Source organism: Nilaparvata lugens, chromosome 8 (genome assembly GCF_014356525.2).
Source record: "Nilaparvata lugens isolate BPH chromosome 8, ASM1435652v1, whole genome shotgun sequence".
Lineage (NCBI taxonomy): Eukaryota > Metazoa > Arthropoda > Insecta > Hemiptera > Delphacidae > Nilaparvata > Nilaparvata lugens.
The window spans coordinates 49608533-49635714 of record NC_052511.1 but is presented as its reverse complement, the minus strand read 5'-3'; the positions used below and the strand labels follow the sequence as shown (position 1 = coordinate 49635714).

The 27182-nt window shown below is 33.6% G+C and overlaps 1 protein-coding gene across 1 annotated transcript in view; it reads right to left on the bottom strand.

Annotated features, from left to right (window-relative positions):
• The window catches only part of LOC111050668 (chaoptin-like), a 184361-nt gene that overhangs the window by 127920 nt on the left and 29259 nt on the right, over positions 1 to 27182 (bottom strand).

Genomic DNA, 27182 nt, shown 5'->3' with positions numbered 1-27182 from the left:
CCACGACCTAATTATACCAAATCTCATGCTTTACCGACTGATGCCAAGCAGGAGGCTAATCGTTATTTAAATAAAGAATAACGTGACACAGATTGTATTAAGATTATTAACATTGATTATAGTTAACTGATAATTTCATAATTATTGACTAGCAGGTAATCCGTTCTCCGCGATGGTCTAATTATTAAGAACTTGCAATATGAAAACTTGACATACTGAAATCTTGAAGAAATTGAAATATACCTTTAACCATCCTCGTTAAATCAAGAATCTATGATATGCAAATTTTCAAATTGATCAGTTGAGTAGTTCAGACGTGTTGATGCGTCATTAGAGAATTTCCCATCCCGTACGTGTATAAGCCAATTCTTTCCTTTATTATATTAAATATCGGGGGACCGAGCTTGGCTCTGGATCGTAAAAGCATAGAAAAATTGTAACGAAAGATCGAATTTATAGTTTTTTTTCAGTCGTACAAAAGGTACATCAATCACAAATACGATAATATGAATAGTCACATATACATAGTGATATTCACACATACAAAGATAATATCACAATCATAATCACGTAATATAATATAAACTCCATTAGAATAATATACTATGTTTGCTACAATATTAATTTGTTACTATTAATATACTATGTACTATTATACACTAACAGGATCTAGTTACTATTTTGGACTTCCCGAAGTATACATGTTTTCTAAAAAAAGAAATATAAACAAAAATAAGTTTTTTCTTGCTGAATTATTCTTCTCGTGACATCAGCTGAGGAATAACCCACACACGCATTCGCTCACTCACTTCCATTACGGTATCGACAGACGACAAAATTTTCAGCTGTTTTTCCAAGGACGTATTTATCCTTTTAATGTCTTTCAGCGACTTATCCCAGGTTTGAGACCTAGTTCAATCGAAATTTCATATCATTAACCTACTCTGTTCCAAATTTCGTGAGAATCGTTGGAGCAGTTTTCGAGATCCGGTGAAATACAAACATACAAACATATAAACATCTAAACATCCAAACATCTAAACATCTAAAAATATAGACATATAAATAGAAGTCGCTCGTTTAATAGTATAGGATAGATATAGATCGATTTTACCATTGAAACAATGCTATCACTTTATAATATTGAATCTCATAATAAATTATAGTCATGTGTTAAGAAAATTTTAATGTTTACAACAAACTATACAGCACAATGATATGACTTTATTCGTTATTTATTCTTTTTGACCGAGCGAAGTGAGGTCTAAGATTCAAGTCGACGGTTTGGCATTTCTCTTAATGTTTTAATGTTTATATGTTTATATGTTGCGCATTTACTGCGAAACGCGGAAATGGATTTTCATGAAATTTGACAGGTATGTTCCTTTTTTAATTGCGCGTCGACGTATATACAAGGTTTTTGGAAATTTTGCATTTCAAGGATAATATAAAAGGGAAAAGGAGCCTCCTTCATACGCCAATATTAGAGTAAAAATCTGGTGTGGCGCACTCACACAACTTTCCTTGCCGTTATGAAAATTGATCACCTGACGCTAGTGTTCCCGCGCATCTCAAGTCTACTATTCAAATATTTGAGCCAGCTGGTGACAGGGCAATAACGCTGGAGACACACATGAGGTCTGCTATCTCTTCATAGTGAATGATTTAATAGAATCAACATTAATTTGCAATTGAATAATCACATTTTCTCGAATTTAAAGCTTATTTTCAATTTTAGGTGGAAATGTTACTGAATTGTAGAGATTTTCATGCTCAATCTACTCCACTTGATTTTCTCTGTTTCAATTGTATCTGAAGCCTGATGATTGGGAATCTATCTGCATTGATGGGGCGGAGCTCCTGAAACATCCTTTTACAGATATGGGACTTGTGGCAGTTGATAGAGCTTATCGATGACTATTTGAGGTATGAATTTGATCAAAATCGTTGGAGCCGTTTCCGAGAAAATCACGAAAAACCCTGTTTTTGACAACATTTTCGCCATTTTAGCCGCCATCTTGAATTGCATTTGATCGAAATTGTTCGTGTCGGACCCTTATAGTGAAAGGACCTTAAGTTCCAAATTTCAAGTCATTCCGTTAATTGGGAGATGAGATATCGTGTACACAGACGCACATACACTCATACACACACACACACACACACACACACACACACACACCACACACACACACACACACACACACCACACACACACATACAGCCCCATACCCAAAACCACTTTTTTGGAATCAGGGGATCTTGAAACGTATAGAAATTAGAAATTTGGGTACCTTAATTTTTTCGGAAAGCATACTTTCCTTACCTATGGTAATAGGGCAAGAAATTAAAAATCAGACTATAGAATTATTCACACTAGCCGTCAGGCTCGCTTCGCTCGCCATATCCTCCTGGACCCCCGACTGGATCGTCCAAGAATGAGATCCAGGCTCGCTTCGCTCGCCTGCATTTTTCATTTGAGCATTTTTATCATATGTTTAGAGCAATCCAGTCGGGGGTCCATACTAAACGTCTGGCTAAACGGATATGGCGAGCGAAGCGAGCCTGGCGGCTAGTAATAATATTCCAGGATTGAAGTAGCAGTGCCCAATCAATTTTTCCGCGATAAATGCATTAAGATCTTCAACTTGGTGCCAACCTAATCAGTCAACTCAACTTAATGCCAACCTGACAAAATTATTAATTTAGTTGCCAGTTAACACCTGTTTCGAAAAGGTACTCTATCTAGATTATAGTTCTATAGTAACATATGATATGGAAATTTCAATTATAATTGAGAGATTGGGAAAGAAGAATATACATGCTAAAGACGAACTTAAACCCTTAAAAACAACCCTTAGAGTTAAAATATTGCCAAAAGATTTCTTAGTGCGCCTCTAAAGGCCAACTGAACATACTACCAAATTTGAACGATTTTGGTCCGGTAGATTTTTAGTTATGTGCGAGTGAGTGGAGTGAGTGAGTGAGTGAGTGAGTGAGTGGTGCAGTCAGTCAGTCAGTGAGTGAGTGCCATTTCGCTTTTATATATATATATATATATAGATAAATCATAAATCAGCTGACAAGTGATTACACAGATGTGTGGAGAAGCCAGTCTATTGCTGTATTTCCATAAGGTCTATAGTTTCAATCAGGTTCTTGTGGATGAGAATACTGCGTGAGGTCTACTGTTCACAGAACTACTAGTTTAAAATCAAGCACAGACCGGGAGAGAAAAACTAAGATTACCTTATACTATATCTCTCCCAAATTTTGGTAACATTAAAAGTCCGAAATGAGTGAACTGTATCACTATAGTATACTGTACTACTAAAATACTTGTATACTGTGCTGTAGCCTACTTGAAGAGTAAGTACAGAACGTGTACTGTATTCTATGCATAACCTCTACATACGATGCACTTACTAGTAAAAGAGGTGAATGGATATTATGTAAGGATAGAGGCGTAGTTGATTACCAAATAGGTACCTGCCTATTCCTTCTTCTTTTGTCCTTTCTCAATCTTCAAATCTTCCAGCTTCTTCTTCACCACACAACACCACACCACACCACACCTCTTTCTCATCCTCATCCTTCTCTCCGACGTCTTCTTCTTCTTCTTCTTCTTCTCCCTCTTCTTCTTTTTTCTGCAGCACGTATGAGGCAATGTAAACATAAGTTGGATATATTAACGGTTTCAACGTTTTCCTCTTTATCATCAACTTCTTATCCTTCTTCAACATCTTTTTCCTCTTCTACTTCCTTCTTCATCGCCTTCTTCTTCTTCTTCTCCTCCCACTTTTGGTAGAGAGCTAGTGGGGAGGATATTTTTAATATTCTTTCCGAAGAATGGACATTGATATGTCCAAAGCTACGCCAATTTATATAGATGCAGAACAATTTAATTATTATTTATACTTATTATATTACAAATTACTATTTCATATCATATACAGTTCAATAATTATTTTCTTAGTCTATATTATGTAAATTCATCTATAATTTTTCTGTATTGTCAGCTATTGTATATAAGTGTATAAGCCAGTATATATTGTAATCTACATAAATAAAGTACCCAATCAATCAATCAATTCTTCTTCTTCTTCTTCAAATTCTTTTCCTTACTTAATCTTCTCCAATTTTGTGTACTCCCTTCATCTTATTCAACATCCTCTTCTTCAATTTCTTCTTCTTCCTTCATCTTTATAGTTTTTCATCATCTACTATTCTTTCTTATTTTCTTCCACCTTACCACACTTCTTAACTTTCTCATTCACTGTAACTGACTGCATCTCTCCATTCACAGTTAACAGGTGAAGTCAAAGAGTCTAGCATAGTACAGTGTGAGAATTCCAGCTTGGAATTATTACTGTACCTGGTACAAAGTTCATTGCAAACGTCTTTTACCTCCACTACTTGAGAACTAAACAGGTCTTTCGCTCACTCTCACTCTTTCTCTCTCTATATTATTCTCTCAATACTACTCTCTCACTAGCACTAAAAAATTTGACTCACACTCAACAACTTTTCATTCACTTTTTCTCTCTCTCTTTCAATCACATTTTCCGCTTTTCTCTCACTGTCTCTCTCTTCCTTTTTTCCTCTACATCAATCTTTCTTTATCTCTCCTTATTACTCGCATTATCAAATTTTGACTAACACTCGAAAACATTCTCTCTTTCATTCACTACTTCACTCTCTCTACAACGCTCTCTCTCTTCCATATCAGAGGATATTCTCTCATCTTCTCCCCTGCATCTGTTTCAATGCTATCAATAAACCTCTCACTGGCTTCCTTTTCTATCAACCATATAGCTGTCTCTCTAACACTCGTGCCTCAGTGGCCTAGCTCCATCCTTTCTCACGATAAGGTAACGGATCTGCGTGGAATGTAGCCCCGCGCGCGCCAAGTACAGTTAGAAGAAGAGGAAGAGAAGAGAAGAAGAAGAAGAAGAAGAAGAAGAAGTTGCAACATTCAACTTGTGCACTTTACCTCATGCGTGCTGACAAGGAAGAAGGAGAGAGAGAGAGTGTGAAATAGAAGAGAAAGAAGCAAAAGTAGGAGAGGGAGGAGATTATGAAGATAATGAAGAAAGAGAATTTGATAATGGAGACGGAGAAGAAGTTCTTTTTCTTCTTCTTCTTCTTCTTCTTCTTCTTCTTCTTCAACTTCCATTACCATCATTTGAAGTTGGCCATCATCATAATGTAGTGGTCATATTCTGTCGATTCGAGTGAATTAATTATGTCACTGTGAGACAGAAATGAAGTAAAAATATGTTGTGACATGTGACAAGAATATGTGTTGATGTCAAATGTTGTGTTGCAAACATTATAATTTGAAGATGTAATATTTCGGAATGGTTACCTTGTGCATATTCGTTGCTAAATTAAAATTGTGTTCACCTTAATGGCTGGTTAAAAACTGAAGGCAGGTCAACGATTATACTTAAAGTGACGACTAATTAGCCAATTGGGAAATAATTCAAAATTCAACTAATCAGTGAGAAAAATGTAATCAGTGATCATGCACTGACTGTAGATCAAAAGATTCAACTACATCTTTTCCAACTGTATTCGAGAAAGTATCAATATTGTAATTGAGAATAGTCATTTATATTTGAGAAAGTATCAATTGTAATATTGAGAACAGTCATTTATATTGAGAAAACGTCAGATGTAGTTGAGAATAGTCAATTGTATTTGAGAAGTCATCACTTGTAGTTGAGAATAGTGATTTTTATTTGAGGAAGTATTTGATAACATCCGATTTGAAATCGAGAAGTTGTCAGTTTTAATTGAGAAATGATTTTGAAAAACCAGTTCTTCCAGTACTTATATTTCTCATAACTGTAGCCTACTCATAACAAATAATATGATAATATATTTTATATTCCAATAAAACGTTTAGTTTTTAAATGAAAAATTATTTTCAAGCCCCAAAATCCATTGAAGAATTGCCGAATTGCTTGATCAAGAGATTCAATTGATTGATGATAAACTTCAATTGCGACTTGAACATGGAGAATTTGATCTTCATCAAGTGCAATATTCCAAGCCCCAAAATCAATTGAAGAATTGCCGAATTGCTTGATCAAGAGATTCAATTGATTGATGATAAAGTTCAATTGCGACCTGAACATGGAGAATTTGATCAAGTGCAATATTTCACAAAATGTTTGGAGACAAAAGTCGTGTTGTCAATACATACATAGAAATGATACTCATTTATCATTCATAAACAGGATAGAGGAAAATATAACTTCACCTGTACTGTAGTACAGAAGAGTCACGACATGTTAATTGGAAAATTTTCTCATTTTAAATTGATATCTTCTCATTTACATTTGACGATTTCTCAATACAATTCACTACTCTCAATTACATGTGATGACTTCCCAAATACAATTGACTATTCTCAAATACAATTGATACTTTCTCAAATTAACTTGATACTTTCTCAAATAAAATTGGAAAAGTTGTAGAAGATTTGTCGATTTTGAGAAAAATTATGTAATCAGCAGAAAAGATCAGTTGTCAAAACGCTAGAGGTTTTAAAACTAGTGAAAAATAGTTTCCAATCAAGTATTGAACATTTAAAATGTTCTCATGATCCTGAATTCCAATGAGCATTACACATTAATTATACTACTAATAATCAATCAGGAGAACAAGTGCTAAATAGTTACTGACTGTGAATTGTAGTTACAATAATTGACATTATCTTATTCAAATTATTCTACACCTATTCCAATTTTATTTGAGAAAGTATCAAGTTAATTTGAGAAAGTATCAACTGTATTTGAGAATAGTCACTTGTAATTGAGAGAATGTCAGATGTAGATGAGAATAGACAATTGTATTTAGGAAGTCATCACATGTAATTGAGAATAGTGAATTGTATTTGAGAAATCGTCAAATGTAAATGAGAAGATATCAATTTAAAATGAGAAAATTTTCCAATTGACATGTCGTGGCTCTTCTGTAGCCTACAGTACAGGTTTGATTTGAGCAGGAAGGATACTGTACTACTACGTACACAGTATTCCAATTATTACTACCATAGGCTTTGCATGGGGTGAAATTAATATTTTCAATGGTGAAAGTATTTCCCCTGTACTGTTTACGAATGATTAATGAGAATTTTGATAATGACAATTAAGCGCCAATCGACACTACTTCTGTATATTTGAGGGTTAAGTGTAAGAGAGGGCCGACTGCGCCCTAACTTCGTCCTCCCAGGTATAAAATAAAGGCAGTCGTTCTATCCTATTCTATAAAGTATAATACTAATTGTTTAAAAGTATTATACTAATACTAATTGTATATATTATATAATAAAAGTATTATTATAATACTAATTGTTCAAAGAAACTTGACCAACTGTAAACTAAAAGGATGAACTACAATGAGATTCATTCAAACTGTCAGCATTGTTTGAATGGGAACATTGGTGTTATTCATAAGGAATGCTGACATTTCGAATTTGATCTCACTGTAGCAATGTATGTTAATGCCCTATTGTTTATTTGGGAAATCCGGTACTAAATACACTGATTGTTTTAATTGTTGACCTTATTGTCTACAATACTAAATAGAAAAGTTTCTGTTGTTTTGCCAATTAGTCAGAGAGATTGGAACTCAGATAAGATGGGCAGTAACTTGGTTTTGGTCAATGAAGTTAAAGTTTTATTGGGATTGGGATGGAAATCAAATTTTAGGAAGGTGATACTTCCTTCAGTTTCACATCGTAGTAAGATAAATCTTCTTGTTTCTATAAAATTCTAATATCGGGGCACAAAGTTTTGCTCGTTATTTTTATTTATTGATAAACAGAACACAATCCTCTAAAATGATCGTGTTTATATTTCACAGCTGGCTATACGTCATCTTATGAATTTCGGGGATGCGATATTTTGATTTTTCACATACTCACTTTTCTACTATACACAGCTGTTTCAGCCAAGGATGAAATTATCCTTTTAATGTCGTTCAGCGAGTTTTCCCAAGGATGAGACCTAGAGCAATCGAATCTTTATATCATAAACCTACTTTGTTCCAAATTTCGTGAAAATCGTTAGAGCCGTTTTCGAGATCCGTTGAACATGAATAACCAGATATAAAAATAGCCAGATATAGAAATAACCAGATATATAAATACAGAAATCGCTCGCTTAATATAATAGGATATGAATTATCAAATATTATGACATTTTTTCTATTCGAGATCACCTCACGAGCAAAATTACATGGTAACAGCAAAACGTTATAAAAAATGCATCAAAAAGTCAGCACCAATTGACATAAAATGAATAAATTTTGAAAATTATGAATTTTCAACGTATTAATGGACCTGAAATTCATTGATTCGAGAAAGTGAGAATGAATTTTCCACAGATCAATGGCGATGTAAAATGTTTTGATTCGAAACAATCATGGATTCATGAAATCCTAATTAAAGTAGGCTACTTAATCATTTGTATTTTATATTATTTATTATTTTTGAACTTACCGTGTTGTGGAATAAGGATGATTTTTGATTTGGTTACAAATCTTTTTAAAATCTTGAATGACAGATCAAACGTCTCACCATAGAGGAATAGAATTTTTGTCTATTGTCTACATAATTACCTTCATATTGCCTTGTCATAGTTTCTAATCCCGTACTTTACAATACCCCATTACTCATAACTGAACTGTACATTATTTGAAACTTATTGCACTGAAATGTATGAAGAACTGTTTAAAAACTATAGAAAACTGCACAGGGTTGAATAAAAACTGTATCAAACTAGCCTAGTACGCTAAAGATAGAAACATATAATTAAAGATCAAAGAACTGTGACCCACTGACATTTAGGAGCAGTTATCATGAGAACTGATGAAGATAATTGATAATTGTCACGAAGGATGGAAGAATAGTTAATCGAAAAGGACAGATTTATGATTGTTACAAAGGATAGAAGAGGACAAAATAAAATTTTTCAAGTAAGTGTAATATTTCTAAAGGTTTTTATTCACTGTGATACATTCTGTGATTCATTTGAAATATTATGTCAACCTCCAAAATTCTAAATCTTTCAATATTATTCCTGGATGAAAAATCAAGAGTGAAGAAGCAGTGTGTGATATCATAACCTCAAACTTTGGACAACATTAACTTTTTATCAACATTTTTTGGAGAGAAATAGTACAGGCTCAGCCTATTTTTTCCTCCAATGTCATAACTATATTATGATTTTAGTATTTTGCACAATAAAAATAAGGACATATAATGGATTGTGAAATTCATCGATGATTATTACGGAGGATAGAATAAGATGTGAAAAGATAATGGATTGTAGAGAAAATTGTTTATTATAACTAAGGATAGATGAGGACGTAAGAAGGATGAAGAATTGTTAAATTGATGATTATGAGGAAGGATATTAGAAGACTTAAGAAATATGAAGAATTGTAAAATTGATGATTATTGAGAAGGATAGAGGAAGACGTAAGAAAGATAATGGATTGTAAAATTGACGATTATTACGAAGGATAGAATAAGATGTAAGAAGGATGAAGGATTGTAAAATTGATGATTATTACGAAGAATAGATGAGGACGTAAGAAGGATAATGGATTGTGAAGAAAATTGATGATGATTACAAGAGGTAATAGAAGAAATGAAAGAGATGTTGGCACGAAACAGAAAATGATGATTGCGAAAAATAATAATATTCTGCTGGGTAACTAATGATTTCCTTTGGAGTTAACGGTGGTATTTCATAAGTTATCATGAGAGTTGATGGGGTGAATAAGCAGTCAGCAAACAAAATTTTTCTAAAGCTAGAGATTCTGAGTTGGAGGAATGTTTTTTAATCATTTTAATAAGCAGTGTTATGCTTCTCAATGTTGTGGTTATATTGACTATTAACTTACGTGGCTTACGCACTTTTGATGGGTTTTTGGTCAGTGGTTTACCTGTGAACAATAAAAAATTATTAGTATTCATGAAATATTAATATTGAGGATTGATGAGAAATTAATCATTTATATACCGCGAAGCTTAAATAAAAGTTAGCTTGATAAAGCAGCTTCACGAAGCAGTTATGGTAAGGTCCATGGCGGTGGAGAAAGATAGAAGAAGAGCGTTGCTGATTCTTTGCCTTTGATAAAGGATAGCCGAGACTGGTATATTTGATTTACTATTAACTGATCATTCTTTTTTCTAATAATCAAGTATAGTTCAATCGCCAATATATTTTTTTCAATAATACATTTTTATAATTGAGATTGAATATTTTGAAGAAGAAGAAGAAGAAGAAGAAGAAGAAGAAGAAGAAGAAGAAGAAGAAGAAGAAGAAGAAGAAGAAGAAGAAGAAGAAGAAGAAGGAGAAGATTATGAAGAATTCTTTCTCATATTAATTATCAAAAATCTCATATTCTTCTTCATTATTTCATTTGGTTTTGCTAGTTACTAAGTTTCTCTTCATTGGTTATTGCCAACCGGTCTCATGACAATATTATTTGGAATGCTTGAGCGTGCCTTGTCTCGGCCAATGGCAGTAGAGCTCAGCCTCTATTGGTCGAAAGCTTATGGCCAATCGTAGGCCTCCAAAATGACGTAGAAAAACATTATGACTACACTTAGCAGAGAATTAATCACTCTTACAGGGAATTCCTGAATGCAGAAGATCAAAAAAATAGAGATTAACTTTAAATAATAATGATTGATAAGGCCAGCTTAATGGTCTTAATGAGGTTGTTAATGTACAACATAAAAACATACTGGTAAACAAGAACTAATCAAACATAAATTCAAGATAACTGATTCAAAAATGCAGAATACGAGACAACAAGTAATTGCCCGAGCGAAGTTAGGTCTGAGATTCAAGTCGACGGTTTGGCATTTCTCTTAATGTTAAATGATTAAATGTTTATATGTTTATTTATTTATATGTTGCGCATTTACAGCGAAACGCGGTAATAGATTTTCATGAAATTTGACAGGTATGTTCCTTTTTTAATTGCGCGTCGACGTATATACAAGGTTTTTGGAAATTTTGCATTTCAAGGATAATATAAAAGGAAAAAGGAGCCTCCTTTATACGCCAATATTAGAGTAAAAATCAACTATAGAATTATTCATCATTAATCAGCTGACAAGTGATTACACAGATGTGTGGAGAAGCCAGTCTATTGCTGTATTTCCATAAGGTCTATAGTTTCAATCAGGTACTTGTGGATGAGAATACTGCGTGAGGTCTACTGCTCACAGAACTACTAGTAATACATTAGTAGAAGATAAGCAGGACAAATAAAATTAAAACTGCAATTTGACGAAGAGGAAAAGAGAAATAAATAAGTATACAGAGAGGACTAAGTGAAACCTTCATAAAAATGCAGTGAAAATATTTTGCGAAGAGAAAATTTCAACTAGTGAGTAATTTCATTTCAAACTGTCAGCATTCTTCATGAAAATACATCAATGCTTCCCATTTAACTAATTCTGACAATTTAAAGTGAATGTCACTATAAGGGACCTACACTACAAGCTACTACATTATTATCAGCAGAACTGTAATTGGTGCGTAATAACTCTTGAAAATGGCACAGCAGAAGTGTTTTGTCTCTACTACTTTTTTACTGTTAGACAATTATTTAATTGCGCACGCGCGTTAGAGGTTATGGAAGGAGGGGTGAAGTGGGGCGACTGCCTCCTGAATCTGTGTCGAGACGACGTCCCCAAATTAGACTTGGGAAACGGTTGTTGGATACGAAAAATTGGGATTTCAAAGAATAAGAATATTTATTTGCCATAAAATACAACACTGTACAATAGGCATCGTGAAAAATAGGCATCGTGAAAAATAGGCATCGTGAAAAATAGGCATCGTGAAAATAGGCATCGTGAAAATAGGCATCGTGAAAAATAGGCATCGTGAAAAATAGGCATCGTGAAAAATAGGCATCGTGAAAAATAGGCATCGTGAAAAATAGGCATCGTGAAAATAGGCATCGTGAAAAATAGGCATCGTGAAAAATAGGCATCGTGAAAATAGGCATCGTGAAAAATAGGCATCGTGAAAAATAGGCATCGTGAAAAATAGCATCGTGAAAATAGGCATCTTGAAAAATAGGCATCGTGAAAATAGGCATCGTGAAAAATAGGCATCGTGAAAAATAGGCATCGTGAAAATAGGCATCGTGAAAAATAGGCATCGTGAAAAATAGGCATCGTGAAAAATAGGCATCGTGAAAATAGGCATCGTGAAAAATAGGCATCGTGAAAAATAGGCATTGTGAAAAATAGGCATCGTGAAAAATAGGCATCGTGAAAAATAGGCATCGTGAAAAATAGGCATCTTGAAAAATAGGCATCGTGAAAAATAGGCATCGTGAAAAATAGGCATCGTGAAAAAAGGCATCGTGAAAAAAGGCATCGTGAAAAATAGGCATCGTGAAAAATAGGCATCGTGAAAAATAGGCATCGTGAAAAATAGGCATCGTGAAAAATAGGCATCGTGAAAAATAGGCATCGTGAAAAATAGGCATCGTGAAAAATAGGCATCGTGAAAAATAGGCATCGTGAAAAATAGGCATCGTGAAAAATAGGCATCGTGAAGAACAAATATCGGGGCACCGAGCTTAGCTCGTTATTTATTTATCGACTTTTGATGAACCAAACACTCTTTAAAATGATTGGGGAAGTACTAGTCTAACAGGCACAGCCCAAAACTGTTTCTTTCCCGAATTTTGATTTATACACTATAAATAGTCCAGAAAGTAGGTAATGTCCATACACTTGAATTCAGGTTCAATTTTCTGTTCAAACATTTGAAAAAAAGAAAATTATAATTTAGATTATATACAAACCAAATGAATAACAAAATAACACTCACTAATCACTTTAAATTGTCAAATAATGATCAGCTTTGAAAATTATGATATACTCTAGTTTAGGAGGATTATCATGAGATGTCAACAAATCAGATTATGTCTACGCACAGGTTTTACCTTGTAGGCTACTCCTTAAACATAGATGAACATAACAAAATATATACTGCAGTTTTGGGATCATTTTATATATTTAATAGTATTTTTCTTGTATTATTTTTAGGTGTTATAATATTAGATTATTATAATTGTGCATGTTTTTTGAGAAATAAATTTGAATTTGTTGATCAAATCGATTAAATTGTCTAGCTAGATAAAATTTCTCGCTGATTGATTATGATTACACAGCTGGAAATAATTCTGTCTCTCTCCCACACAGGCACACGCATCTTCTGTTATCGAGAGACGACGAAAGTATCATCTGTTTTCCAAGGATGAATTATCCTTTTAATGTCGTTCAGCAAGTTTTCCAAAGAATGAGACCTAGTGCAATCGAATCTTTATATCATAAACCTACTATGTTCCAAATTTCGTGAAAATCGTTAGAGCCGTTTTCGAGATCCGTAAAACATAAATAACCAGATATAAAAATAGTCCGATATAAAAATAACCAGATATATACAGAAATTGCTCGCTTAATATAATAGGATATCATTGATACTCTTTTGTTTGAAACATGGTGAACACAGGGTTAAGTAGCTTCTATTATAGTGAGTTAAGTAATAAAGTCAGCACCATGTTAATCCAATGATTAACATTAGATTGCTATCCTTATCTGTCATTTGGCAAAGCAGATAGCTTTATCCTTTCCTACCTCTGCATGGTTGTCAAATCGTGTTTGGACTATGAAAAGTATAATGAACACCAGAAAATTTGCTCTAAATTATAAAAATTCACTTTCACAATATTTGTTATTGAATGACATGAATTGAATTTTTAATTGTACGTGAAGATGATGCCCTCTTGAGTCCTGGACTTGTTCACGGGCGATGGGAGAATGAATGATGGTGAGATATGAGCGGACCCACTGGTTTAAAGCGAAAGGCTGTCTGTCATTGGTCGAGAAAATGGGCGTGTCTTGTCTCGGCCAATGACAGGTTGACAGTCTTCTATTTTGAAAGGTCAGCCAACTATCAATCACATGACTTCTTTTACAGTGTATGCTCTGCTACTCTTAGTTTGAGATTCTGGATTAGTGAAGATTGCTAATAGTGTAAGACCAGAAACTGAGTTTCTATTAGAAAAATTAAATGAGAAATAAAATTGAATTATGGAGATAATTTAAACTAATTATTATTATTAAACGAAAATCCAAATTATATGCTGTAAATAAAATTAAATGAATTAATTAATATTATTAAACGATAATCCAAATTAAATGCTGTAATTCACCCCGAAGACTTCTGCTACTGCAAATATTGACAACAGGGTAAACAGCTAGATGGAAATTCGATGAGCGCTACTATTCAAAAATTATTTGTCAGCCCGGGAATCGAACCCAGTATCTCCCAATTGCCGGTCGGGAATGCTTACCCTTATACCAATCTGACAATCTCTGGATAGCAGCGCTCATTTTATACGAAGCCATAGCGGCCAGCCAGTCTACACATGGAAATTACTGAGATATTGCAATTATTCAAATGCTAATTAATTGACCTGTTGTCAATATTTGCAGTAGCAGAAGTCTTCGGGGTGAATTACAGCATTTAATTTGGATTCTCGTTTAATAATAATAATTAATTCATTAGCATTTGAATAATTGCAATATTTCAGTAATTTCCATCTGTAGACTGACTGGCCGCTATGGCTTCGTATAAAATGAGCGCTGCTATCCAGAGATTGTCAGTTTGGTGTAAGGGTAAGCATTCCTGACCGGCAATTAGGAGGTACTAGGTTCGATTCCCGGGCTGACAAATAATTTTTGAATAGTAGCGCTCATCGAATTTCTATCTAGCTGTTTACCCTGTTGTCAATATTTGCAGTAGCAGAAGTCTTCGGGGTGAATTACAGCATTTGATTTGGATTTTCGTTTAATAATAATAATTAATTCATTAGCATTTGAATAATTGCAATATTCAGTAATTTCCATCTGTGGATAGTTTAAATTAACTGAAATTTAACTAAATTTTATTAAGTTTGATTAATTTTTTGATTTATCTTGTTTTTTCAAGATCAGAAACTGAGTTTCTAGTAATAAATAACTGGTGATATAACATCTTCGCTACGTTTCATTCATGAAAAACAGTGTTACATTCGCGATCTTGATTATGTTTCAGGTTAGCCAGAAGGTCCCACCTCCTATCAAAATATCAGCAAGTCCCACTGTACGTCAAGTAAGTGAACCTCTACTCAAAAATATTCTGCAAAATATTCAAGGCCTTCCAGTAACCAAATGTCAGTTTCCAAATTTCTTGATATTATCTATACAAATCGGGGCACCGAGCTCCGCTCGTTATTTATTTATTGATAAACAGAGCACAATTCTTCAAAATGATTGGGGAAGGACAAACAGGCACAGCCCAAAACTGTTTCTTCCCCGAATTTTGATTTATACACTATAAATGGTCCAAAAAGTAGTTATGTTCCATACACTTGAATTGAGGTCCAATTTTCAGTCAAAATATTAAAAAACAGAAAAGTTCTAATTTAGATTGTTTACAAACCAAATTGAATAACGAAATAGCACTCACTAATCACTTAAAACTGTAAAATAATGATTAACTTTGAATATTATGATATACTCTAATTTAGAGTGATAAACCATGTCATGTCAACAAATCAGATTATTTTGATAGAGTCAATTAAAATTTCTAGATAATATTTTTCGCGAGATACGGTAAGCTGTTTGAATGATCACACAGTTGATCTCCCGCACAGGCACACGCATCTTCTGTTATCGACAGACGACGAAATCTGTTCTTCCAAGGATGAATTATCCTTTTAATGTCCTTCAGAGAGTTTTTCCAGGGATGAGACCTAGTGCAATCGAATCTTTATATTATAAACCTACTATGTTCTGAATTTCGTGAGAATCGTTGGAGCCGTTTTCGAGATCCGGTGGAAAACAAACATATAAACATCCAAACATCTAAACAGAAATTGCTCGTTTAATAGTATAGGATAAGACACTGACAATTATTGCTTACTCAATACGTTTGAGAATACAGTATCGGGAACGATGTTATCCTATCTTTCATCACTGTCATTATAACGTGAACCTAACTATAGGAGCTAACTTATTTTTTATTGATTCACTCGCTTCGCTCGCCTGCATTTTTCATTTGAGCATTTTTATCATAGGACAATCCAGTCGGGGTCCAGACTAAACGTCTGACTAAACGGATGTGGCGAGCGAAGCGTGCCTGAGGGCTAGTAATATAATATTCCCAGGATTGAAGTAGCAGTGCCCAATCAATTTTTCCGCGATAAATGCATTTAAATCCTCAACTTGGTGCCAACCTAACAAGTCAACTCAACTTAATGCCAACCTGACAAAAATATTAATTTAGTTGCCAGTTAACAACTGTTTCGAAGAGGTACTCTATCTAGATTATAGTTCTATAGTAACATATATGATATGGAAATTTCAATTATAATTAAGAGATTGGGAGAAGAGAATATACATGCTAAAAGACGAACTTTAAACCCTTAAAACACCCGTGGAGTTAAAATATTGCCAAAAGATTTCTTATTGCGCCTCTAAAGGGCCACTGAACATACCTACCAAATTTGAACGTTTTTGGTCCGGTAGATTTTTAGTTATGCGAGTGAGTGAGTGAGTGAGTCAGTCAGTCAGTCAGTCAGTCAGTGAGTGAGTGCCATTTCGCTTTTATATATATATATATATAGATAAAATAAGTACATCATCAAAATGATAGTGAACCTTGTGCTATTCCTCTCCCAAATTTAGATAAGGTTACACATAGTCCGAAATAGGTCAAGTCTTGTAGTTGTTCACTTCACAAAATGTTCAGTCCTTAACTAGTAGTTCTGTGAACAGTAGACCTCACGCAGTATTCTCATCCACAAGTACCTGATTGAAACTATAGACCTTATGGAAATACAGCAATAGACTGGTTTCTCCACACATCTGTGTAATCACTTGTCAGCTGATTTATGATGAATAATTCTATAGTCTGATTTTTACTCTAATATTGGCGTATGAAGGAGGCTCCTTTTTCCTTTTATATTATCCTTGAAATGCAAAATTTCCAAAACCTTGTATATACGTCGACGCGCAATTAAAAAAGGAACATACCTGTCAAATTTCATGAAAATCTATTACCGCGTTTCGTCGTAAATAAGCAACTTATAAACATTTAAACTTTTAAACATTAAGAGAATTGCCAAACCGTCGACTTGAATCTTAGACCTCACTTCGCTCGGTCAATTATCTTCACGAAGTAGATTTTTGATTAAAATGCCATTGAAAAAATCAGAGATTCCGCTAACTTGAATGAGGTTCACTTCAACTGTTTCAGCATTAGCTTAATGGGGAGCATTAATGTAATGCATATAGAATGATGTCAGTTTGAAGTGAAAATCAGTACAGCTACTCAAGAATAATCTAGCAACATGGAATGGATTAACGAACCGACAAGATTCCTCATCTTCTCTCTCTTTCTATATAGTGAGATCCACGTTATAATGGCAGTGGAGAAAGATAGCAGAACAACGTTGCCAATCCTCTGTCTTGTCAATGCCTACTATAGACGGTAGCTGATACAGGTTTATTGATGTAATATTAACTGTTCATTCTAGTTTAAAATAATCAATTTATATTTTTCAATGATGAATTTTCATAATTGAGATGAAATTATTATTATATTGAATTTATTATTATTATATATTAATAAATAATTATTTATTCAAACTTGTTTATTTTATTTTATTTGATCATTCAGAATCACACAACTTACAGAAAAGTACCACAGGCTTATAAGCCCAAACGGTTCCAATTCTAATTTCTACAACTGTCCAAATGTAGCTAGGTTATGTGTCACTTCAACATTCTTCAGTTACACACTCAATTTACAATTCAAAACTCAAAAAAATCATTTTTAAAAAAATACTTCCAAATTGAATTAAATCAATTGAAATTATTCAGAAAACTCCAAACTTCGAAAAAAACTATAAAATTCTGAGACCAAAGAGACAAACACGTTAAAGACGATCTAGCAACAGATCAAAGCGAGAAAGAGATAGCGCTATCCGCTTTGTTGAATGATAGACAAGGATAGCAGCACCATTGCTAATCAAACACTGCCATTTTAACGTGGGACGGACTATAGTCTCTCATCTCTCTTCAATTATTCATCACTTTTTAAAGAGATTTCTCATCTCCTGTCTTTTTCTAGTCGCTCATCTCTTTTATTATTTATTACTTTTTAAAGAGATTCGTAGGTAGTTTATAGCCGACCTGAAAACAAGGCTTGAGAGACCGAATAGCTGGCATTCTTCCGTCTGGTTTCCTGTTATATCCGTTCTTTTTTCGAGGAGAGAAAGAGAGAGAAGATGGTGAAAGAAGTAGGGGAGAGTGAGAGAGGAGATGTTTCACGGGTTTCTACTTTCCTCGAACATATTTGCAATTAGATGTTGTGTTGGTACAATTTTGCTGGAGTTTTCTAGTGGAGGAATTCGTGTACTTCTTGATATGATTGATGTGTTGAAGATTCTCAATGATACAGTTAATGTTTTTTTAGAGAGAGATAGAGAGAGTAAAAGAGAGAGAGGGAAATAGAGTAGAATAGATTTATATTGATGATTGTTCCAAGGCTAGATATTTCTGACAAGACCTGTATGACAAACACTAGAGAGAGAGATTGATTGATTGATTGATTGATTAATTGAGTACTTTAGTTATGTAGATTACAATATATACTGGCTTATACACTTATACAATAGCTTACAATACAGCAAAGTTTTGGATGAATTTTCACAACATTAACTAAGAAATTAATTAATGAACTGTATATGATATGAAGAAAAGCAATTTGGAATAACTATACAAGATAATATTGTAATGCATCTACATAAATTGGCGGAGCTTTGGACATATCAATGTCCATTCTTCGGAAAGAATATTAAAAATATCCTCCCCACTAACTTTCTACAAAAAGGTTGTTCAGAGAGAGAGATGAGAGAATGGATATAATTTTATTGATGATTTTTTCAAGGCTAGAGAGAGAGAGAGTGTGTGTGTGTGAGAGAGTGAGATTCAAATTCAGATTCAGATTCATTTATTCATGTGTTTAACTAAACAAAATTCAACTCACGTTCTAGCGTTATAAATAAATAACAGTAGCAGTAACATAACATCATATTAAACTAAAGAGTTCTACAATAATAAGAGCTAGAAAAATGATGAAAATTCAAACGAAATGATTATGTCTCTGAGAGTGAGAGAGAGAGAGAGAGAGATTCAGGTTCATGGTTGTTTGATTGATTGATTGAGTACTTTATTTATGTAGATTACAATAATATATACTGGCTTATACACTTATATACAATAGCTTACAATACAGCAAAATTATAGATGAATTTACATAATATAGACTAAGAAAATAATTATTGAACTGTATATGATATGAAAAAGTAATTTGTAATATAATAACTATAGATATTATATTGTTATGCATCTACATAAATTGGCGGAGCTTTGGACATATCAATGTTGTTCAGAGAGGGTTTTGAAAAAATTGGACTGTTTTGTCGATTTAGAACACAGGAGGCAATGAAAATAATTTAGTGAACTATTTCAATTTTTTTATTTGGTTGCATTTTCAGTTTATTTCCTGTGTTTAATTCTCTACTTCATTTTTGAAGGTTGAAATCACTAATTCTTCACTGAAATAATCAATATTCATAATTTTATTTATCACTTTTTGTGTAGTTGAGAAGTTGATATTGTGGTAATTATTCATATTGAATGAAAAAGACTAAGGACTTTTTGAAAATTTCTTAGTCTTTTTCATTGAATAATTTTATTTATGGTATTTCTCCATAATTGAAAGAAAAGGACGTTCTCAATACCATTATATTTGTTAAAAATTAATTTAAAAATATTACAGAACCAGGTTTCATGGTAACACCTACCACATCTTCAACTGAACTAATGTTGTTTGTTATTGTTGAAGGAACAGTTTCTTATACTGTTAACTGTTACTATCCAGTTACTTATACAGTTACTGTTACTGTTTACTGTTCCTTCAACAATAACAAACGACATTAGTTCAGCTGAAGATGTGGTAGGTGTTACCATGAAACCTGGTTCTGTGATGTAAATTAATTTTGAACAAATATTGACAACATTAATGTTTTTTTTTTCTTTCAATTCATGTTTATATTGAGAATTTAATTCTCTACAACAATTTTATGGATTTACTGGTTCATTTATGAAGTAATAAAGTCAATCCTTTAGTCCATAGACAATCCCTACATTCAGATCGATTGTAGTTTCCAAATTACGGGAAGAGATACTTCGATCAGTTCTTTTCAATCTTGAAAAATGATGTTTTCGAGTTATTTTGTGAGTTTTCTCAATAATCACCCCAGTTATGTAGTAGATTCTTCATTAATACCTTCTCATAATATTGCCGAATTCCACATCTTCTTGGTTTCATAGACTTATTTGACAAAGTGCATCTTGAGAGAAAGATAAACACTAAGATTTAACAAAGTTCAAAAAGTCATCTTAAGAAATTATGTTCATCCATCAACTAGATTTGTTTAAAAAACCATGGTCTGATTTGGAGAAACTAGAGAATTGACAAAGTTTGTTAATTGTTACTGAAATACCTTGGTGATATTCAGTACACCTTTCTCAGAAGATCTATAACAATAATAATAGCTTAAGTCTCTTTTTACAATTTTAGTCCACTTTAGTCCATTTTAACTTTCCTTGCCCTATTACCAAAGGTAAGGAAAGTATTGCTTTCCGAAAAAAATTAAGGTACCCCAATTTCTAAATTTCTATACGTTTCAAGGTCCCCTGAGTCCAAAAAAGTGGTTTTTGGGTATTGGTCTGTATGTGTGTGTGTGTGTGTGTGTGTGTGTGGTGTGTGTGTGTGTGTGTGTGTGTGTGTGTGTGTGTGTGTGTGTGTGAGTGTATGTGCGTCTGTGTACACGATATCTCATCTCCCAATTAACGGAATGACTTGAAATTTGGAACTTAAGGTCCTTTCACTATAAGGATCCGACACGAACATTTCGATCAAATGCAATTCAAGATGGCGGCTAAAATGGCGAAAATGTTGTCAAAAACAGGGTTTTTCGTAATTTTCTCGGAAACGGCTCCAACGATTTTGATCAAATTCATACCTAAAATAGTCATCGATAAGCTCTATCAACTGCCACAAGTCCCATATCTGTTAAAATTTCAGGAGCTTCGCCCCATCAATGCAGATAGATTCCCATTATCAGGCTTCAGACACAATTGAAACGAAAAAATCAAGTGGAGTAGATTGAGCATGAAAATCTCTACAATTAATGTACAATTAACATAAAATTGAAAATAAGCTTTAAATTCGAGAAAATGTGATTATTCAATTGCAAATTATTGTTGATTCTATTAAATCATTCACTATGAAGAGATAGCAGACCTCATGTGTGTCTCCAGCGTTATTACCCTGTCACCAGCTGGCTCAAATCTTTGAATAGTAGACTTGAGATGCGCGTCAGGTGATCAATTTTCATAACGGCAAGGGAAGTTGTGTGAGTGCGCCACACCAGATTTTTAATCTTGAAAAAATCATGTTTTTTACATATTTCGTGAATTTCTCAATAGTCACCCCAGTTATGTAGTAGATTCTACATTAATATATGTTTGTATTATTGCCGGATTCTACATCTTCTTGGTTTCATATTCATAGACTTATTGACAAATTTCATCTTCAGAGAAAGATGGATTTATTGGTTCATTTATGAAGTAATAAGTCAATCCTTTAGTCCGTAGACAATCCCTACAGTCAGATCGATTGTAGTTTTCAAATTACGGGAAGAGATACTTCGATCAGCTCTTTTCAAACTTGAAAAATGATGTTTTCGAGTTATTTTGTGAGTTTTCTCAATAATCACCCCAGTTATGTAGTAGGCTCTTCATTAATACCTTCTCATAATATTGCCGAATTCCCCATCTTCTTGGTTTCATAGACTTATTTGACAAAGTGCATCTTGAGAGAAAGATAAACACAAAGATTTAACAAAGTTCAAAAAGTCATCTTGAGAAATTATGTTCATCCATCAACTAGATTTGTTTAAAAAACCATGGTCTGATACGGAGAAACCAGAGAATTGACAAAGTTTGTTAATTGTTACTGAAATACCTTGGTGATATTCAGTACACCTTTCTCAGGAGATCTATAACAATATAATAGCTTAAATATAAAGAAAATAAATAAAAATCGCACTACCCTTTTTTTAAAATATAGTAGCCCTATACAGGAAAGAGATAAATAATAGCGTAAGTCTCTTTCTACAATTTTAGTCCACTTTAGTCCATTTTTAATCTTGAAAAAATCACGTTTTTGGGATATTTCGTGAATTTCTCAATAGTCACCCCAGTTATGTAGTAGATTCTACATTAATACCTCTTAGTATTATTGCCGGATTCTACATCTTCTTGGTTTCATATTCATAGACTTATTGACAAATTTCATCTTCAGAGAAAGATAAAAACAAAGATTTAACAAAGCTCAAAAAGTCATCTTAAGAGATTATGTTTATCCATCAACAACTAGATTTGTTTAAAAAAACAATGGTGTGATACGGAGAACCACGAGAATTGACAACGTTGGTTAATTTGCTTCCGGAAAACCTTCTTGATATTTGGGTCACATGACTCAAGAGATCTATAACAATAATACTATCTTAAGTCTCTTTTTACAATTTTAGTCCACTTAAAACTTGCTGCATAAACGTGAATCTGCTCCCATTTACAAAGTTACATTTTACAACAGAAGTGGTACAAATCTAAATCTATCAAGATAAGATAATACAAAGTAGGATTGCTGGATTTACAGCTATGAGATAAATACTTGGAGTGTTCCACACCTAGAGCTGGGACAATAAAAGCTACTTCCAGTGCCAATTAGGATTTTCCTTATTCTTCAGCCAATTCAGACTTTTATCACGACAGTGAAATTTAATCGCTGACTGCATTGGTTAAATGGGGAACATTGGTGCTATTTAGAAGTGATGCTGACAGATTAAAGTGAATATCACTATAAAACATATCACATAAACATCAAATTCTAAAACAAATCGTTTTATTCGAGGTGTGGTGATAAAAAATCTCTTCAGAATTGGACGGATGTCAGGTATATAATGAGACAAAGTTGAACGATTTTAAACGAAATTTAAAAAAATCTCATTCAGAACTGGACGGATGTCAGGATGATAATGATAAAACATTAAACGAACTGGACTAATTTGAAATTTATGACTTTGTTGAAGATTAAGTAAGTGTCTTAAAAAAGGTGGATAGATTGAAATCTGTACAGTTACTGGAGAATGGGAAGACAAATTTTCGTTTCAAATTTGTTGTTGAGAATTTTATGTTGAGTGGAGGACCTTTGTAGCCCAAGTCCCGTTCCTGGTTTAATATCTCATTTTTGAAAATGTTTGGTCCAATGTTTTATGTTTTATGGTTATCAGTTTTCTGTTTTCATTAAATGTTTTTATGTTACATCTTCTATTTTATCGTCCTAGTATCCTGTGTTTTGTATGATCTTTCTTGATTTTTTCTGACTTTTTTCTTTCGTATTTCATCTTTCCTTTATCGTCCTCTTTTTTATCATCCTTTTTTCTATCTTCCTCTTTTTATAAGGAGGAGGATTCAGTAGGTTCTTCTTTTCCTCCCCTTTTTCGTTTACAATTATTTTTCATCTCCTTCCTACCCTCTTTCTCTGTCATATATTCTCTCTTCCATTTGATTCTATGTTCATGAAAATTGTTGTTTTTTTGACGAATAAAATTTATAATTGATCACTTTAAACAAGAATGAACAGTTAATATTTCAATATCGGGACACCGAGCTTTGCTCGTTATTTATTTATAAACTATTGCTAAAAAGAACACAATTCTTTTAAATGATTGGGGAAGGACTAACAGGAACAGCCCAAACTGTTTCTTCCCGAATTATGTCTGATTCATACACTATAAATATTCCAGAAAGTCGGTTATGTTCCATACACTTGAATTCGGTTCAATTTCAGTCCAACATTTGAAAACAAAAAGTTATAATTTAGATTGTTTACAAACCAAATGATAACAAAATAACACCCACTAATCACTTAAAATTGTCAAATAATGATTAACTTTGAAAATTATGATATACTCTAGTTTGGAATGATATCATGTCATGTCAACAAATCAGATTATTTTGATCAAGTCGATTAAAATTTCTAGATATTTTCTCGCTGATTGATTACCCAGCTGGATAATTCTGTTTCTCTCCCACAAACGCATCTTCTGTTTCGACAGACGACGAAATTATCATCTGTTTTTCCAAGTATGAATAATTATTATCCTTTTCATGTCCTTCAGCGAGTTTTCCAGGTATGAGACCAAGTGCAATCGAATTTTTATATCATAAACTTACTATGTTCCAAATTTTGTAAAAATCATTACAGCCGTTTTCGAGATCCGTTGGACATACATAACCAAATAAATAACCAGATAACCTGACATAAAATAACCAGATATAAAATATATACAGAAATTGCTCGCTTAATATAATAGGATGAGATGAACCGGCATCATTTAACTTCTATCGAAGGCATGGCAGTAGAGAATCGGCATCGCTGTTCTCCTATCTTTCTCCACTGTCATTATAATGTTGACCTCACTATAGGTGTTTTCCCGTGTTTATCAAAACCTCTTAAGACAGGTATTTTTTTCATTATTTTACAAAGGCGACTTTCTAGAAGTATTTTAAGCCTAGGTAAATAGTAAGAAATGCATTACTATGTGTGAGAGAGTGAGACAGTATGATAGAGGTATCATATGAGAGTATATAGGTATCATATATTATGTACACTAGCCGTCAGGCTCGCTTCGCTCGCCATATCCGTCTAGCCAGGGGGCTCCGCCCCCTGGACCCCCGACTGGATCGTCCAAAATTGAGATCAGCGGGTTCGCTTCGCTGGCCTGCATGTAGACCTCAGCGGAACCTCTGTACCGAATTCTGGACCCCCGACTGGATTGTCCAAAATGAATCAGCGGGCTCGCTTCGCTCGCCTGCATGTAGACCTCAGCGGAACCTCTGTACCGAGTTTGAACGTATTATGTAATTTTTTGATCTCGAAAAACAACCTGTTACTATATCGGCGTATCTTTGGCGAACAAATTTTTCCACCTCAGCTAAACCTGTGTACTGAATTTTTTTAATATATTTCCATCAATTATTGAAAAAGGTGAGGAAACGCAGAAAAGCTGAGAAAACGCTAATTTTGGCTAATTGGATAAATTGGTATTTAGGAGGTCCTGGATAAATGCATTTCAATCTCAACTTGGTGCCAACCTAACAAAGTCAACTCAACTTAATGCCAACCTGACAAAATTTTTAATTTAGTTACCAGAACAACTGTTTCGAAGAGGTACTCTCTCTAGATTATAGTTCTATATTAACATATAGTATGGACATTTCAATTATAATTTTAAGATATTGGAATAAGAAGAATATACATGCTAAAAGAACTTTAAACCCTTAAAAAACACCCTTACAGTTAAATAGTGCTAAAGATTTCTTAGTGCGCCTCTAAAGGGCAACTGAACATACCTACCAAGTTGAACGTTTTTGGTCTGGTAGATTTTTAGTTCTGCGAGTGAATGAGTCAGTGAGTGAGTGAGTGAGTGCCATTTCGCTTTTATATATATAGATAATATTAATTTATGTTCAACATGAGTACATATAAGTCTACACACAGACGCAGGGTGAGTGCCAGTATATTGCTGTGTATTTCAATTTTATGACTTTATGTGTAACATGGCTACAAATTAGACCCCACACACAGAAGCTAGGTAGGTGATGAACTGATGATGCTTCCCTGTGTAATTCAAACCGTCCTATTTGCGCCAGGCGGTGACCTTGGCAACGAGAAAGGTCAGTTCTGGAAGTAGGTCAACCGTATATGGTGAACCGTTGTGTTTCCCCACCCCTCTCTCGCCGCTGTCTCACTCTCTAAATCCTTAGTTTAAATAACGAAATTAACGTTTGGTAGAGAGTTAGTGGAGAGGATATTTTTAATATTCTTCCCAAGAAATGGACATTGATATGTCCAAAGCTCCGCCAATTTATGTAGATGCATAACAATATGATTATTATCTATATTATTATATTACAATTGCTTTTCATATCATATACAGTTCAATAGTTATTTTCTTAGTCTATATTATTTAAATTATCTATAATTTTGCTGTATTGTAAGCTATTGTATATAAGTGTATAAGCCAGTCAGTATATATTGTAATCTACATAAATAAGTACTCAATCAATCAATCAATCAATCTCTCACACATCTAATATGCATTTACAGAATTCAATATGAAATTCAGTCTGTGTATGTGGATAGATGTGTTTGAAATAGAATCGGAATAGTTTGTTACGATATGTGTTTACTATAGTGAGGTCCACGTTTAATGGCAGTGGATAAAGATAGGAGAAAAACGTTGCCATCCTCTGCCTTCTCAATGCCTTCTATAGACGGTAGCTGATACAGGCTATTGCTCCTATACTATTAAACGAGCAACTTCTGTTTATATTTTTGGATGTTTAGAGTTTATATGTTTGTAATTAACCGGATCTCGAAAACGGCTCTAACGACTCTCACTAAATTCAGAACATAGTAGTTTATAATATAAGATTCGTTTGCACTAGGTCCTCATCCCTGAGAAAACTCGCTGAAGGACATTAAAAGGATAATTATCATTCATCCTTGGAAAAACAGCTGATAATAATTATTTCGTCGTCTGTTGGTGATGGAATGAGTGAGGCGAGTTCATGTGTGTGGGACTGTGTCAAAATTATGACTCAGCTGTTGAACTTTTGTAATCATTCATCAGGTACTAAATGCCGGTTGCAAAAAGGCGGGTTATTTTCAATCCTGATTAATTCTAGTAGATCCATCTGTTTGAAATAGTCTTCTCTGTATGGTTCACGTGAGTTAATCTTCAGTACTATAGATAATAATTATATTGTTATGCATCTACATAAATTGGCGGAGCTTTGGACATATCAATGTCCATTCTTCGGAAATATTAAAAAACTATCCTCCCACTAACTCTCTACCAAAGAGAGCATGATA